General features: G+C 41.8%; 1 long non-coding RNA gene across 1 annotated transcript in view; it reads right to left on the reverse strand.

Moving 5' to 3' along the window:
• The window catches only part of LOC112987615 (uncharacterized), a 701714-nt gene that overhangs the window by 467681 nt on the left and 216467 nt on the right, over positions 1-17566 (reverse strand). Inside the window, exon 3 of the long non-coding RNA XR_010391477.1 lies at positions 2807-2884. This is a non-coding gene — a long non-coding RNA (uncharacterized LOC112987615). The remainder of the gene's footprint in view (positions 1-2806; positions 2885-17566) is intronic.

Consider the following 17566-nt stretch of genomic DNA (forward strand, 5'->3'; position numbering starts at 1 on the left):
AAATAAAGAGGTGAGCATCAAAACCTGCAAAGAGGTAAAGCAACAGATTTTGTAAACCACAGAGACTGGATTTCTATATCCTCCTGTGCCCTAAAGTTAACAGGCGACCTCTGGAAAACCATTTCCACATTCTGTTCTTCTCTGTACTCACTGGCAAGAGGCATATAGTATTTCCTTGGTGCACAGCGATGCTAAAGAGCCTCAGAAAAGTAGCACTGGTGAAGTGTTTTGGATTGTTGAGTAGAAGGTATTCTGTAACAGCCAAGTCCTCCTAGCAAAGCTGCAATTTAAAGTGTGCCGCTATTTGCTGACAAAGAAGCTTGTGTTACCTTCCTTTTCATGCTCGTGGTTTGTCACGCGGGTGCGAAGGGATGAATGAAGGAACAGCTAGCTGTTCATCTAAAATCCAAGACCTTGGACTGAACAGTCACTTATCTCTACAGCTTAACCAGAAGAAAGAAAACATTATAACCAAATCAAACACAGATCATGTGATTCTCATTATTCTACAACGATAACAGAACAAACAAAAAGATATCTGGAAGGACATACAAACACTACAGCTTCCAAAGAAGTAAACTATACATTTTGCCAAGCTCTGACATCATTTCTGATGGTTGGGCTACCTCTGGCACTATAACCAGGAACACAATAAAACAATTTGACTACCACCTTTAATTGCTTCAATAAGTCAAATGGCACAAACCCATACTAGCACATGGGGGAGGCAAGTTCTGTATCTAACAGTTAATGAGTTCTTTAATATTCTGAAGTACTGTATATATTATGCCACAGTCCTAATGTCCTGAGAAAAAGTATGTGCAATACAAGTGCTAAGACTACCAAACATGCAACTTCACAGTGACCCTGCTACGTTCAGCAAAAGCATGTGATGTTTCGACTACATCTTCCTGAAAGCTATCATTAGTGAGATTGTAATAGCTCCTATTTGTCTACAGGACTTGAAACGTGTATCTGCTGAACAAATGCTGCCAGATTCCTCCACTGTCATATAGCACAAACTCAGTAAACATAGTATCATCCAGATAAAGAAATTTTATTAAGTCTGCTTACTCATTTAAACATGTGACTAACCACTGAGGTCGAAAGGATTTGTGTCCTTCCTCTTGCTTGTATATTAAATCATGTTTTTAATTTATTACTTTTTATAAACAATATAAGCTTAACCACTCTCCACCTTCTGCTCTATATACTTTATTCATTTATTGAAAAATATCTTAGTATGATGTGTTGGAAAGTAGAAAGTAGATGTTGCACTGCGAATATTAAAGCTGGCTAAGCGTGGACCTTTTAAAAATAGGAGGAAAAGACTGAAAAACTGACTTTTTGTAGCAAAAAAGCCAAAACGGAGAGCTCAAAACAGAAACAGAAGAAAATGAAAAAGTGTATGGCTTAAAATATCCTAGTGAAAGAGCATTTATGAAAAATGTCTGCAGTACTGGAAACCTTCTATTTGTCAAGGAACTTGATGTGAAACAGTAGGGCCATCATGGTCAATTAGCACAAGTAGGATGTGCTGTCCTGTACTGAACTCAGGATTAATTAATTCTCTTGCCATTACCCACATCTGGTACAGGCACGATAGGAATTTCAGGATTCTAGTGGAGGTTTTAGAAGTGGCAGAGGACTGCAACAAACGTAAGGCCAGGATTCTCCTGAGGGCACCGTTGGCTCTCACTGAAGTCAATGGCTGCCAGGGACGTTCAGTCCCTCTTAGCATGAATAACTCCGAAAACAGAAGTTGAGATTACTATTGCTGTGGTAAAACCCACTCGTAGAGAGCATAAAGGCTTCTGTCCCTGACTGCATACCTGGGGCACTATGGGAATGCAGCAGGTTTGGAAGATCCATGGATCGTCTTCAAGAACAGAAGAGTCCCTCCACCTACCTTTTTCTTTTTTCTTTCTTTCTTTTTTTTTTTTTAAAAATAAATCAAATCAGAGCAACTGCTGTCTTCAGAAGATACACATGGACCTTGTTAATGATAGCAGATAAACCTTGGTAGCTAAAGCCAAAAACATGTGCCATCAGATCTGAATAGCAAACGAAACAGTTTCATCTTGCACTATAATCTGGGCCACCATTCTTTTCATAGTCTGACCCTGAGCAGCACTCTACTTGGTACTATTTGTACACCTGTCCCAGTAAAAATTTATTGCCTAGTCATTATTTTAAACCATCAGCACTGCTCAGAGAAAGGATTAAAGCATATTAGCACAATATAAATAGTACTATTGCTAACAGCCTCCTATCTTTTTCATCAGCAGAGAAGGTATCAGATCTACTGTTTAAGGCAAACTGGGGTTGTTAAGGAAAAATAAGCTCTTGCCCTCCTGAAACAGGACTTAAATGCCTAAGCAAATAAATTTAGAGTCGAGGAGGAGACAGAGAGGGGTGATCAGAACATTGGATAAACATCCCAGAAATGGTCACCTGAAACTGCACTGAGGGGTGTATCTTTCCCTTGCAGGGCTCAGCATGACAGCACCACGAAGCAGTTGCAAAGTATGCTCCCTTAAAGATCACCCAAGGAAAGCTTCTATTTGTTTAGGTACTATAAACTGATCGTAACCAAGTTCTCCTCACAAATCACAGTGTAGAGCAGAGTTAAGTAAACTTACCTTCTCTATTCCAAATTGCCAAGAAAATCTCACTGAATACTGGTACAAAGCCAAAAAGACATTCAAAAAAATAAGACCTTTTGGCAACCGAATTACAATCCCTCCAAGTAAATGTGCAAATAGGAAGAATATGAAAATTGAAAAATAAAATCAAATGAAGTTACCTTTTTCTTGCAGTTCTGGGGAGATTATCATGCGAGTTCAGTTGATCATGGTGCTTTGCAAGGTCCTCAGAGCTTGATCTGTAAAGAAATACATATGGTTTTCAGTTTATTGTACTCTAACTCTTCAAAAGTACACACATAGGATGGCTTTGTGCAAAATTGCTAATTGGCCTAGGAGTGGAGTAGATACCTCACGTGTTGCCGTTCACTTTTGGAATCCATAGAAAACTAAATAGGGACAGTAACCTCCCACTCTCATTTTCACGTGTATTATCTTCTCGCTGTAAAGGGCACCAAGCCTGCCCACGTAGGACGTTAGTGTGATTTACTGTGCCCTCGCACACAGAGTTACCAACTTCCTCATGTAGACAGCCCCACCGAATGATCTCCTTAGCGATGTGCAAACAAGGTCCGAGTAGAGCAGGCCCAAATCTGCACTTCTTGAATTCAGTGACAAAATTTGTGGATCTCACTGACTCTCCAACAGCTTTCGTTTTGCTAATTAAAGAGTCATGTCTATAGGATCATGGGGGGGGGGGGGGGGAGGAGCTCTGGCATTTGGGAAGGTTCTTCCCAAAGTACCACCCTTCTCAACTATTATTTTTCCTTGATGTAAAGCAATCCACACAACTTCTACTAGTATAATTTGGAATTTCTTGATATGTACTTAGGAATAAATGGATCCTTATTCATTAAATATTGGGAGACAGGAATCGTAAATTTGTTTGTAGACATCCACTAGGAAAGCTTTCCTTTATCTTGTATGCCCGCAGGCCAGTTAGTCCCTGGTTAGCACTAGACGTTGTCTCCCATCTGCTCTAGGCAGTCTTACCATTAACTGCACTGCCATTAACTGTAGCACAGTTGTATGCACTCCTCCTTTCACAGTTATGTTGCACTAGTACCCAGAGGCCTCTCAGGCCTCTCTCCAGCTCCAAAACTGACCCAACGTATTTTAGGTAGACATCACTGGAAACAGGCTTTCCATTTGTTTAATAACCTCTTTTCTTCTGTAGTTACTATAAAGCGTTCATAAAAGCTGAAATTTGCAGAAAATTGGTATTATTACACAATCATATAATCAATCCCTGGTTCTAAACTACATTTCTCCTTGATTACATAAATAACAATAATTTATCAAATGACAGATGCTCCCATGCTCATAACTAATTTTACATATACTATAAAATTCAGGGCGAGCGTCACTTATTATTCTCTACCTATTTTTATCTGCTTTATGTACTTTTTTAATATACAATCTAAGTCATCCAAAAAGTATATTGGAGAAGGCAGATACTGCAAGGGCAAAGGCCACTGAAGGAAGGACATTAGGTTTAACATCCTTTTGAGGGGACCTGCTTAATTAGAAGATGACCTTCGTTACATGAGGTTGCATTAAATATCATTTCAATGGAGTACGTTGGGAAACTTTCCCCGGCTGTGACAGTGCTGCCAAAATCTAATTAGAGATTCATCCAGTCGTATATATCAACGTTATTGTCTGTCAGGCAGCCACAATGTATCATGCTTAAGTGGAATTTTAACTGTCTAAATCAGTCTGTCTAAACAACATAAAATAGGAAACAAATCAAAAGACCAGTTAAAATCATAAAACTGACACGTATTTATTATACACTACCATTTGTTGTATTAATGGGTTTAACAGTAGGGAGATGGAGCCAGGTGTGTCAGGGCTGCAACGCGCTAATAGAAGAGCCCCTGCTCCAGCCTGCCTAACCGCGGGGACTCACCACGCCGTGTCCTTGTCCCATCACCATCCCAGCCTGGCAGGAGCTGCCAGGTTACTGCGCCATGTACGTGCTACCAAACACGCCTTTGGAAACCATCACATACGCATTACGGCACCAGCCAGACCTTGCCCCAGTCGCTGTGCCTCCTCTCAAGGGGGGGGGAACCGCCTACCAGAGCTCCCCAAGTCTTCACAGAGTGGCCTAAGTTTCTTGTGAAACAGCACAGCTCGCCCAGGACAGTTTAGGAACAGTGCCTTGATTTTTAATGCTTTTATTCTCATTTTTCCAATCCTTCAATTTTAACTCTGTCCAATACTTCCTTTTTAAAAGAAATTACTTTATCACTTTAACCACCCCCTCAACCATTCAAAAAGTAACCGTGTTCTTCTGTGACGCAGCAGCTAGAAACCAGAAACGCTAGAATTGTTCAACAAACGTTGAATTGGTGGGGTTGAAAGATTAGGTACCATTAAGGGTTGGGGGGAAAAAAATTTTTTTCTGTGACACTGAACCTCTGTCCTTTAATGTCCCAACAGTTTTGTCCAAGCTGACAGCACAAAGAAGTGCCTGCAGAGTCTCGGTGGCTCTGGCCTTTGGCATCCCTGGCCGGCGTTCAAGCCAGGGCTCACGTCCTGGTGCACACCATCACTCCTGCTCACTCCCTGTTGAGCTCTGGCATCCTGCTCAGCTGATATTCCCACTGCATACGTCCTAGTTCACTTCTACACCTCTTTTGGGGTGAGCCAAGCACCTCTATCCAAGAGGAAACTTGGACGCCACCATTTGCTCTGCGGTTCGCTCACAACAGCAGGGCTGCAGGCCACCATCTCTTCTACCAATACCACTCCAGCAAGCCTTGCATCTCCAACGCATTCACACACTTTTTGTCTTGCAAAACACACCCTCAGAGTGATGCTGTAAAAACACCTCCCTGGACTCTGCAAGATGGAAAACGGCAATTAAAAGTATTTTTCCTAGCCGAGACCAGAAATCACCTCTACAGGAGCTTTTCACAACTTTTTCCCCAGCAGAGAGGTGCAGCTGCTAAGGAACCACTCAAGCCCAGAGGTCACCTTCGCAGGTGCTGCTCATTAGCTCCCTACCCAAGGGACAAGACCTAGCAGCACCACCTCCTACTGAGGTCACTGCCTAAGGTGTAATAATTTTTTTTTTTTTTTTAAGCTCCCAATGGAGCAGAGCAGGAGCATTCATACACACAGTCCAGCTGAGAGCTAGTAACTTCCCTGCCCACACAGGTCCCACTACCACCTCCCAGCCAAGACACATGCCTCAGTGTCTTCCCGTGGACCCCACTCGACAGATGAGGAGGCTAGCTGCCCCAAATCCCATTTTCAGGTCTCTATCAGATAGACGGCACAGGCATTAGTACTGCTGTGGTCCCTTCATCATTTCTTGTTTTCTCACTATCTCTGTGTCCCCCTATTTGTTCATTTTGTTCATCCACAATGTTGGGCACCACTTTTACATTATGCTTGTACATACTATATTATGACTTAATAAATATCATTAACATATACATGTGGCAGAAAACTGACAGAACTACTGAAACAGTCTTTATAGGTTGCTTTCAAGCTCCTGACAGAATCCACTTTTTTTTTTTTCCTCTTTTGTTCAATAAATAAGGGTTAGAAACTTAAAAGTCTCAGTATTGAAAGCTTTAAAAAAGGGACTTTATCTGTCCAGGAGACACAAGTATTCACTGACTGTCCGACAGAAGATTTATGTCGAATATAGACCCAGAAATCCCATCGACTTAGACTAGAAGATCATCTGCAGGAGGAAAGCACCATCAGCCTCCTGCCACCTCAACTCCGAGGCTGCCCGTCACTCACACGGCGTTTCACTCAAACAGTCACAGCAAGGAAGTATCTTGGTTCCTGAAACTGAAAACTAAGTGGTTATCACGGCTGAAAGGCCTGTATTTTAAAGGAACACATTCATTCTTATGCAATGACATGTCATGAATTTTGCATGAAGCACAGCACTCGGTGTCAGAAATTATATCAGCTCCAGCTAGGGGGACAATGATACATATGTTTGTACAAAACACATAATATGTTTTATTTAAAGTGTGCCATAAATATTTTTGCCCTGAAGCAGGGTTTAAAATGAGCTCCGTAAGGTGTCATAACAAAATGTATGTTCAGAAAGGAGAAATAGGTGCATCTATTCCTAAACGTCTAACTTCATCTACAAGAATTGCTGGATATCCACTGATAAAGCTGCCACTCCACTCTGAGATGGCTGATCCTAACAGTAAAACACACACAGCCATATTTTCTGCCATGGCTCACAATTTATGCATAAAGCCTTTTCTTCCTCAAGAGCCGGAAGAAATCTGGTACACTGAGCAAAGTAGCAATTCATACTACAGATTATAGATGTGTGACATTCAACGCTATTCAGTATGAGAAAAATTAGTAGCCCAGCCCATAAACAACGAGGGTTTTAGCAGCAGCGATACCTATCAGCTTGGCAAATCCCAGGACCTACCCAGACAGTTGTGCTTTGCTTTCTCAGGGTCAATACATCTGGGCCAGAAGTAGCTAAACAGCATCTCAACAAGAGCTGTCCTTGCAGCGATGCATCTCTCCTCTGCTCAACTACTGCCTTCAAGTGCCTACTGTAATTGTATTTATGTCCTTACTCAAGCAGATAATGGAGCATTTGGATCCTGGAATTGCTCTTGATTATGGGGCACATAACTTCAGGCCAGCTTGTGGAGCTGTGTCATTACTGGAGATTTGTTCAGCAGAAATAATTGAAAAGAATAATTCAGCCACTGGAACGTCACATCCACTTACAGCACTTTGCTATCTCTAGGTAGATCACTGATTGAGCAAGGAGACTGTGCTCCTCCTGCAGCTCTGGGGTGAGATTTGAATGTGCACATATGTGCACACACAAACGCACACGCCATGAGTAACGTGGGGAACAAAGCCAAAACGGCTCAAGGCAGCCTGCCATTGGAGTTGCACTCCATTTAGCACTAAGTCACTCTTAATAAATCAGAGGTGTCTGTCTCCTCCTTCCTCCAAGGAACAGTTTTAAACAATTGCAAAATCCTAATCCAACAGCTAACCCTAAACAGCAAGCTGCACAAGGCACTTAGGCTGTGTGTCTTCCAGTCACTCACTAAGAAATATTAAAGTTCACACAGAACATACAAAAGCAAAATAACTCCACAAATAGATACGATGATAATATTGGGGAAATATCAGCATGTTCACAGTTGCAAAGGAAGCCAGACTTTAAACTGTGGCCAACCATTTAATTTCAAGGGCCCATTTTCCAATGGGTAGGTTCAGGCTTTGCAAGTCAAACGAAATCCGCGAGAGCTGCAGGCCCCACGCCAGTGATTGCAGCCCACCATCGCTCAGGGAGCTCTGGACATCGCTTGCTGTGAGCTACCAAAACATAGCTCCAGCAATCAATGACAAATTCTAAAAAGCTACGTATGCGCCTGCATTTTCCACTAATGAAAAGGCTTAGAAACTAATTTCATACCTGTCCCCAGCCAATATATATTTGTCTGAGCAGTAATTATCTAGTTTGATAAGCACTGGAAAAAGAAGAATTTAGCGCACAGTGATTCAGAATTGCCCGAATGCCACCTTTAGGACTGAAGCTTACTGCTGGTTATCGGAGGCTAAGTTGAGACCTGCTCTCCTAGCCTTAAGAGCATACAAAGCCATTAAGGTCAGAAACAACAGCAATTTATGTAAAGCAAAATTACAGATTAAAAAACTAAACACGAAACTGCAAAAACTAATACAAAACCTGACAGCAAGAGGCTGACAAGGCTCTGACACTCCAGGATCAATTGGAAAGGAAGGACTGTTCACAGGACTCCCGGGGCCGAATCTCACGCTCAGCAGTGCCTGACAAGAGAAAATCACGGGAACACACAACAAGGTACAGCGGATTTGTCCTATTTGCTAGCAGGAGAAAAACTCAGTTTTTAAAGCATAGAAGATCCTAGAAAGGATGCATGCTGTTCTGTTTTGAGATGCAGCGATCCCCCCGCCTCTGAAGCATCTTCTTATTAAATCAATGGCAGTCTTTCCATTGACCTCAGTAGAGGCTGGGCTGGATCCACAGGGGAATCAATCCCATAGGTAGTAAAACAAATGAAGGCAATGGATTTCCTCATGAGCTAGTCACCAATAGAATTAAGCCAATCAGATAGTATCACATAATGATTTAAAATTCAAAATAAAGTCTTCTTTCTCCTTAACCCACAGTGGTCTTCAGATATACAGACATTAAAGATCTGAGCCTCATTCAGTGCAAGAACTCTAAATACTTCAGTCCCTGAATTTTTGTATTTTATAACCTAACAAAGCTTTTCTCTAGGTGGAGACTAACTGAATAAAATAAATATCCACATCACTGGGAATTGTAGCACAGATAGGTCTTAAAAAAATTTGTATTTGTATTTTTGATGTGCAACCTAATTAGACCAGAGCATCTTTAATTAAGTGTGTCAGCCCCAGTGGAAGCCGCAGAGTTCAACGCTAATAAAGCTGATAAGGTTTTTATTTTTCAGACTTAGTTTATTTAATGCTTCATCCATGTTAAGCCAATCTGTAACATATGGGCAGTTCTCCCACTATGGATTTATTGTTTGGGTGTTTCTTTTTGCAAATTAATGCAATCAAACTCCTGCCAGTGTTAATTATTTTTCTCCAAGAACAAATCCCAGAATTGAAAACACAACACACACACACACACCTGTTATTTGCTGCACAAGCCATAGCATAACAAGTGAGAAATAATTTAAAAAGTGCTGGGAAAACCCAGAAAGTTTCTGGATTGTGTAAGTGAGCTTTGGAAAAAGTTCAAGAAAGTAGTATTTATATATCTGACCTTAAAAGACAGTCATCAGAAATGCAGCAAAACTTATCTGTATATTCACGTAGAATGTGACAATTACCTTGTCCTTTAAAGATTTCTCATTTGCATTATCTCTACTTAAAAGGAGAGAATGAGAAGAAAGCTAGCCAATTACTGGAACAAATTTTAAAGTCACATGGCAAATTATTTTTTTTTTAAATACTAAACCCAAAACTCTTTCCTCTGAAAGGCATACTTCGGTTCAATCACAAGTAACAGGACCTAGAGGAGTCACCAGGTGAAACTGCACAGCTTGCTTTATGCAAGGTGTCATAGTAGATGGTTCCTGCTGCCTTTAAATCCATGAAGGGATCTTCCAGCAATACACCTCTGGGCAACGCAGCGGTTGTCTTGGATTCTCACAGGGAATCAGCACCTTTTTGAAATCTCAGTCTCTCTCTCCATCTAGACCATGAGACAGGGAGCATTATGTACTAAACCTGAATCCAACTTCATTGTGTTTCGACTTTAAACAAGTCATTGATCATTTTCATGGCTCATTTGTGCAGATTAATTGGTTAATATCTATGCAGTATTTTGGAGGTGGAAAGTACTGCAACACTGCTCTCAGTCCCGATGACCCTCTGCTGCCCAGAGCGCTGTCTCGTCCTCTCAGCTCCAGGCTCTCCATCACTGTTTTAAATCTCTTCTGTTCCATACTTCCTCCCCTTGCAAGCCAGCTAATTGCTATAATACATAAAAAAGGAAATGTCCCTTTTTAAGGGGGAGATGAACTAACATGACTTTTCAATTCTAATTTTTGTCATTCCTTGATTACCAGAGCCACAGGACACTGGCTGCAGAATTGCTCTTCATGTCCTCCAGGCATATTAGTTAGACTGCTAAAAGAAATGCAACTGTCTACTGCTTTAAACCCTTGCAAAACTTTGTTGATTCCCACTTCTCACACAGCTCCTGCACATGATGTACCTAATGATGCCAGCCTTGTCTTCCAGTATCTTCTGCAACGAGCAGGTGGCCGTTCTGCCAGGAAAGCCAAGCCTGAGGGCGCCTGCAGACTCACCACATCTTACTTAAATTCCTTTGGATGGCTCGGTTCTTCTGAGGCACACAGGACGTTAACCAAACCTCAGGAACCTACTTCTTCCATGATCACTACATGCTTTTGCTAAAAAAAAAAAAAAACTGCACATCCTGTTCATTGTATACGCTGTTCACTGACATGTGAGCTCCCTGTAGCAGGGACCTTGTTCTTGTAGGTGTAACCCAGAACATCCAACACACCCAAAAGGCTATAAACCGACAACTAAATGACTGCATGAACGCCACAAGTCCACAATCTCTCTGCTCCCACGGCTTTGTCAAGTCACACACACTTCATTGCCCTTCTCCGACCTTTCAAGAACTTCCATGCAAGCACCAAATGGCTGGTATTGACCTAAAGCCTAGCAGCAATTTATTTAGGCCTGCTGCTGTTATTAACGGTCCTCTGTTTTCCCCTTTCATGTTACGACAGCCTGTCAATAAAACGAGTTGTTCAGGATATATTCAAACCCAGGTCTGTCCACAGATGCTTTATGGAAACCCCATTGCAACCTCCAACACTGACTTCTGTCGTTGCTCTGAGATGTGTAGCACCCTGGTATTTATGTTTGACTGATTCAGCTGCTGGTCTTCAGAACGCCTCCCCCCTGCTTGCTTTAGTGCAATTGCAGAGCTCCCAAAGGAGGGGAAAAAGCATGTCTGGTTTTCAGACCCAAAGAGGATCTCATCACAGATGTAAATTCTATCTTTAACTCTCTCCTTCTAGGTTTTGCACCTGCCTGTACAGGGAAATCAAATGCAGTCCTCAGGCAGAAGTGTCATATGCTTTTTTTTTTTTAATTCTATTAACTATTTCAATGATTACACAAAGAAATCAAATTTCTGGGTGCATACAAATAGGAACTGCTGTCATGAGAGACAGCTGTATGAACTTGCTATCCTCTGAACCTGGAACTCTTCTATGACAGAACTGGGCTCACACAGCTTATTTGCTGCTACTGTTTTAATAAGCAGGGATATTACTATACCTCTTATTATTTATCTCAGGGACTCTAAAGCAAAGCAGCTGAAAAAGTAAGTGCAAATACAAGGATAGAAGAAAGAATAAGGAGAGCATGACAGCTGTCTCAAACTGTGGTTTAACTGTTTCCATGACTTTTACAATCTCCCTTTGGAGTTCTGCTTTACACAGTCCAAAGATACTGGGAAAATAAGGGCTAATTTATTTTTCACTGCCATTAGTTACCCCTAAAATGGGAGTGTTGTTTTAGAAATTGTCTTTTATAGGTTCTGATTAGCTTCACAATGCCACTAAAAAGCTGATATATAGATATATACATTTATATATTTAAGGCTCTATCCAGTAAAACATTTAAGCATTGGCTTCATTTAACATCAAAGTATTGTTTACAGGTATGTTTTAGTAAATTTTTTCCAACAGGTTCTGAGAAACTTCAGGTTGTTGTTGTAATCCAAAATAATCTGGGGACTCGCGATGAGTTCCACTGAAGGACAGTGAAAGCTTAGGCTACCAATTCACACGTTCCAAAAATGTTCCCTCAAAGCTTCTGAAAATCACTGAAAATGAAAGCTCACACAGCGGTAGTAATACGTGTCCCTTCTGCACCATGCAGGAGATCTTTAATGAATCCAACTACAAATCACACAGAGAGAAACTTCTTGGTGAGTACCTTTCTAAAACTATCTTTTATGTCTGACCTGTCCCCTCCCAGCCTAGGGGACATGGCAGAGACATGAGGTGGCGTCTGGAGCCCACCAAAATATAGAGCAACTGAGCCACGCAGCAACACTGGGAGCTGGAAATCTCTGAAGATCAAGGAACCACAATTTCCACATTTCTGAGACATAATTCTTTCCCATATGAAGCAGAGATGCAACAAGAAGAAAAACTATCTCACAAATTCAAGCTCAATATTAAAAAGAATCATCCACATTGAAAAATGGGTCCAGCTGGGGAAGCACAGCACAGAGAGGGGGCTTCTATCACCAGCTGAAGCAGGCAAAGCTGTTCTCCGTATCAGGACCCGAGAACACTTCATTGTGCGTACAGTAGCTACTTTTAGGGACTCTGCTTATTAAAATACTCAATCAAATTAAGTCTTTTCTAACAACGGAGCACAGAAGTCAATACCGGTAATACTAAAAAGAACAGAAGGGGAGATGAAGTAAACACCCATAGACATACACACACCCAAGGATATTCCCAGAGATCCCCATTGCGCTAGGGGGATTATGAGAGCCAGGACCACTAAAGCTTTAGCTTCCGGAGTCCTGCTAAATCTGAGAATTTCAACTTTCATTTGCCAGTGAGAAGTTCTTCTTATGTGAATGGTTCCAGATGAATATAACTAACATATATTAAAATTCATCAAAAAAGTCAAAAACCCAACTTTTTTTTAATTGAAGTTTAGAACATTTTTAGAACCCTTTGAAGAGGGCAGCACAGAGAGGTGTCAGAAAGCAGTGTAAACCATGACTTGATCTTCTGGTTCTGTTCCCTCCACACCAAATCCTTGCAGAAATGGAACGGAAGGAGGGCACTTGGGCTTTTGCAAGTTCTGCAAGTTCAAGAGTTCCCAGCTGTGCGTTTTAGTTTGCTGAGTGGCCCTGCACAAGAAATGCATCTGGTCTCAAGCAGGGACTTCACAGGTCATGTGTGCAAGGAAAAGTGCCACCATCATAAACATCCAGCCCTGACCCTACACAACTGCACAACACAGCGGGACGATGGATCCTGTCACCCTGCACAGCACGTTTCAAGCTGTGCCTGTGGAAACCCTGCAACAGAACCCACCTGAAGCCAAACGCAAACCCATTCATTCGTAATCTCATCATTCTCCTGCAAACAGGGATCCAGGCAGCTGTTTAACAACATACTGGGCTTCCCAGGAGAGCCTTGCTGTCTGATACGCTTCGGAGCATGGGAATCCTCCTTCTTCGTTGGTGGTGCTCATAAATGAAAGGCTGCCATTCACCACGTGAGCTGAGCCAGAAAAATCCCATGAAGCTTGGGGGGAAAAAAGGAAAAAAAAATCCTATTCTGTATGGCATATAAATGTCTGAGTACTAAGGTCTCCTGGGCTCAGTCAGACCCTGTCTCCTGCCTGATCTCAGAGTATTTTGAGGAGATTTTGAGGTTTCATTTCTTGACACCATACCATAGTTTGAGCCAGACAAAGCTTACCTGTATTTACATTACACTATGATAGTCGTGCACCCATTAATCAAACAAATTAGGATTCGGCTGTTCGTATTGTTTACTTGTCTAAGAGTGGCCTGTAGTTGTTTTTCATCATACTGCAGTTCCCCCTCTGCGTACACACTACCCACCCTTTCTCATCCCATGGTTATGCATTTACGTTTACTGGGCTTTCATACTGACAATGTACTGTGTGCCAGTCAGGCATCACATTAGCCACAAGATCCTGTTCATTTAGCATTAGTGCTTCCATTAGCGTGGACAGTTCAAACTGGGCAAAATGCACATCTCATCCATAATTTAAGGGACTTCATATAGCGAGTCAAAAACTGTTACTACAAAAGCATAAAAACCAGACTACTACTTTGAAGACTCATCACTAGGAAATACTGAAACTAAGGCAATCACTCCGCAGAATTAGCATTTGTCTTCACACACACAACAGCAAGTGGATTAGGCATCACCTTTACCTTCACCCATGTGAAATGTTGCACCAATATCCTGCAAAGTCTTCTTGAAGCTAAAAAGCAATGCTCCTCTGCCATCGAAACCTCCCGTTTTTCTTTCTGAAAGTCTTTACTATACAAATATCTCTAGGGCTTCTTGTTTTTGATCCGGATAGTTCCTATCTGGCTGAGACAGAACATAAAACTCCTCAGGGGACAGTCTTTTGCTTTACGATGCATATTTTTTGCTTGCTTGCTTGCTTGTTTGTTTAAAAAAAATACACTCCCACAGTCTAATAATCTATAAGAATAAATAAATCAAAACCAAAATCCCATGCAGAGTTTTCTGTCCAGATGAGAGGCACAATAGGCAACCTACAAAACTGAGCAGGAACACCGTTTAATGATTCTGCCCAAAAACCACTTGTATTTAACAGTGATTGACACAACAGTACAGTATCTAAGATAGATGCATTCACATTACCCTGTATGCAGTCCTCAGTCAAGACAGGTTGACTCGCACCATTTAGATCTGAATTGCTGCAAGCTTCAGAGGCTTCGGCTAACATCCTGCCGCACGTATCCAGGAGGGAAGACCAGGTGGAGGGAGGAGGAGGTTCTGGGACCAGGAGACCTTGTGTGGGACCTTGTGTGCTCTGCTCCCACTCTACTACTGACCTGCAGCATGGCCTTAGAAAACTTGCACCAATTTGTGCACTTCTGTTCCTCCTTCCACGCTTTGTCTGTATTTGCTACAGACAGCACCCAAAATGATGGGGCTCCAGGCACAGCTGGCTGCTGCTGGAATAGCGTGTTACCAAAAACACAAGTGCCTCCATCCACTCATTTCATTTTCCAGATCGCCTCTTCTTCCTCCTATATTTTCAAAATTTTATCAAGGCACCTTACACACTAGAAGTTATGGGCTAACTGTTTCTAGAAAGCTCACATACCTCTAGCTAAAATGAAGGGAGAGCAGAAGAGAGCAATTTCTGAGCTTTATATGGCATGATTCACACACCGTGGTCCAAATCTTTTGCTGCTTTCCTAAATTAGTAATTCAAAGGCGACAGGTTGGTCACCATCCAATCTCCCTCACTGCTGCTGGGAAGCGTTCCAAATGTAGCAAGAGGAAGTTACTGATAGCCTATGACACAAAGGTGTTATTTCACCAACTGTCACGGACTTACTCCATTCATTATACCCACTTTTCCTTTTCAGAAATGCTCCTATAAATCTCCCTATGCTGCTCGTGTGATGCTGCACTGAATTAACATCTCCACATCCTTTCCTCCTTGTCCCTTCCCACTACTGCTCTGCTTGTACTCTCTGCCCTGACTGTCCACTCAAATCAAATGTTGCTTTGACCTCTAGTACTGTACCTCTCCATTTAAATCCCCAAAGATATATATTTTCAAGCTGTAATGACCAGTTTACACAGAGAGGCAGAAGTTTCTAGTCAGGCTAGAGGTGCAACTATCAGCAAAGAACTTGTGCATCACCTCCTGCCTCCAAAACTGCTTCTCTGCACAGACGTCAACACGCCACTTAACGTTCAGCTTCTCTATCTGTAAACACTACATACCAAAAACTGTTAAATACTACACACATTGGCAATTAGCTGTAGTGGTTAAGCATGGACACAGAGACCAGAAGTTTCATGTGTCAGGTGCCTCTACGGATCTTTACAGTATAGAGCAAGTTTTCCCAAACGCTGTCAATAAGTTCCAGCTAATTTTTGAGTGGAAGTGGCAAAGAGCGTTGTCCCAGGACAAGTATCAAAGAAAATGCGATTTTAGTATGAAAACTTCTCCCTGCGATGGTCCTGATACATGGCTGGTCCACAGCTGGATATTACACTTGCCCGTTGCGCGTCTGTGCTTCCACTGACCTGCTCCCTCTCTAAGCAAAGCACTCATTTTACTGTCTCGATTTCCACTGTGTTAAACAGACAACTAGATTTAGCCTCTCTGAAAAGCATCTTTAGACCAACAGGACAAAGCATTAGGTGAGATCAGAGTACTAAAGAAAACTTGCTGTATAAACTAAATAAGCAAAGCTTGTGACCACCCTTCCCCCTCCCCCCAAAAACATCAAGAGAGTAAGACAGGACAAAAGATGACCAAATACCAGTGACAATGAGAAAAAGAAAGTGATAGCATTTTTAATAATGAACATAACATTAGGAAAATAATAGCAGAGCATGTCACAAGCTAAAGAAGGTCAAGAGAGAAAATAAACAGCTGTGATCTATAATCAAGTGATAGGAGTAGGGATGCATAATGTATAAATACATGTAATATACTGTGTGCATTCACAGTGCATAGATTTTCTTTTCCTATTTAAATTATTACCTTACAATAAGGCAATATTCTTCTCACCCATCCACAGAGAAGGTTCATAAGGCTAATGTGAGTGATCACTTATGAGACCACTGGCCTCAACTTTAAATGAATGCGACTTAGATAATGATTTCTCTCCAGCTTCAAAGTCAAGACTCTTCAAAACAGCCAGCAGAAACAGTACAATAGATCTGTTTTGAAGACAGAAAACAAGAATCACTGTTCATGCACTTTTTTGCAGTCTCCCAGCTGCCAGACCCATTCACATGAACAATGTTTGAAGTAAACTACCAGCCCCAGATCAAGTACACTTGATGTCAAAAGTGACTGGCTGAGGCAGACAAGTAGTGCTTGGTGCCTGAACTCGACTCACAGAGGGGTTGAAGAAAAGATGAACTGGAATGGTGGTGCATGAAAAAAACATGAAACCATCAAATGACTCTGGAATCCTTGCAACCAGTATTTCTTTGTAGACAGGTAAAGACGGGCAACAGAAACCTGCCCTCAGTGAATGAAAGTCCTTGTAGGAAAGAGGTACTAGTCCTTTTTCTGGTCCCAGCCAGCTCTTGGCACCCTTTTGTTAATCTACAAAATTTCAAGAGCTTTATAGGATTTTTTGCAGAGCAAGCAAGTCACTGCAAGTACAGAATCACAGAAATCCCTCAGAAAGAAGTGCAGGTTAGGAAGATAGTACTTTGAATTGATTACACAATGGTCAAGGAAGCTTTTGCACATATTAAAAACCACTTTTTATGGTGCTGAACAGCAAAAGCAAGACTGTTCCTGATACAGGGAAATTTCAAGTTGAGTACTTCCCAGGGAAGGGAGATGACTCCGAGGTGGCAGGTCCTCTGCCTCTATGGCATGCCCGGCATGGAAGTCTGCCCAAGTACGCTAGACCTCAGAATGAGAAATTACAAGCGCTTTGTCTTCTGAATGACTTATGAAGTTCCACGACAGCAGTGAAAAGCCCATGTTCTCTGTCCCAGACACTCCAGAGCAGGATGTTTTATTGAAGTGCTATGGTGTTTTCTTTCCGTGATTTATAACCTTACATATTCCCACATGTACTGAAAGAC

The sequence above is a fragment of the Dromaius novaehollandiae genome, chromosome 13 (assembly GCF_036370855.1).
Source record: "Dromaius novaehollandiae isolate bDroNov1 chromosome 13, bDroNov1.hap1, whole genome shotgun sequence".
Taxonomy (NCBI): Eukaryota; Metazoa; Chordata; class Aves; order Casuariiformes; family Dromaiidae; genus Dromaius; species Dromaius novaehollandiae.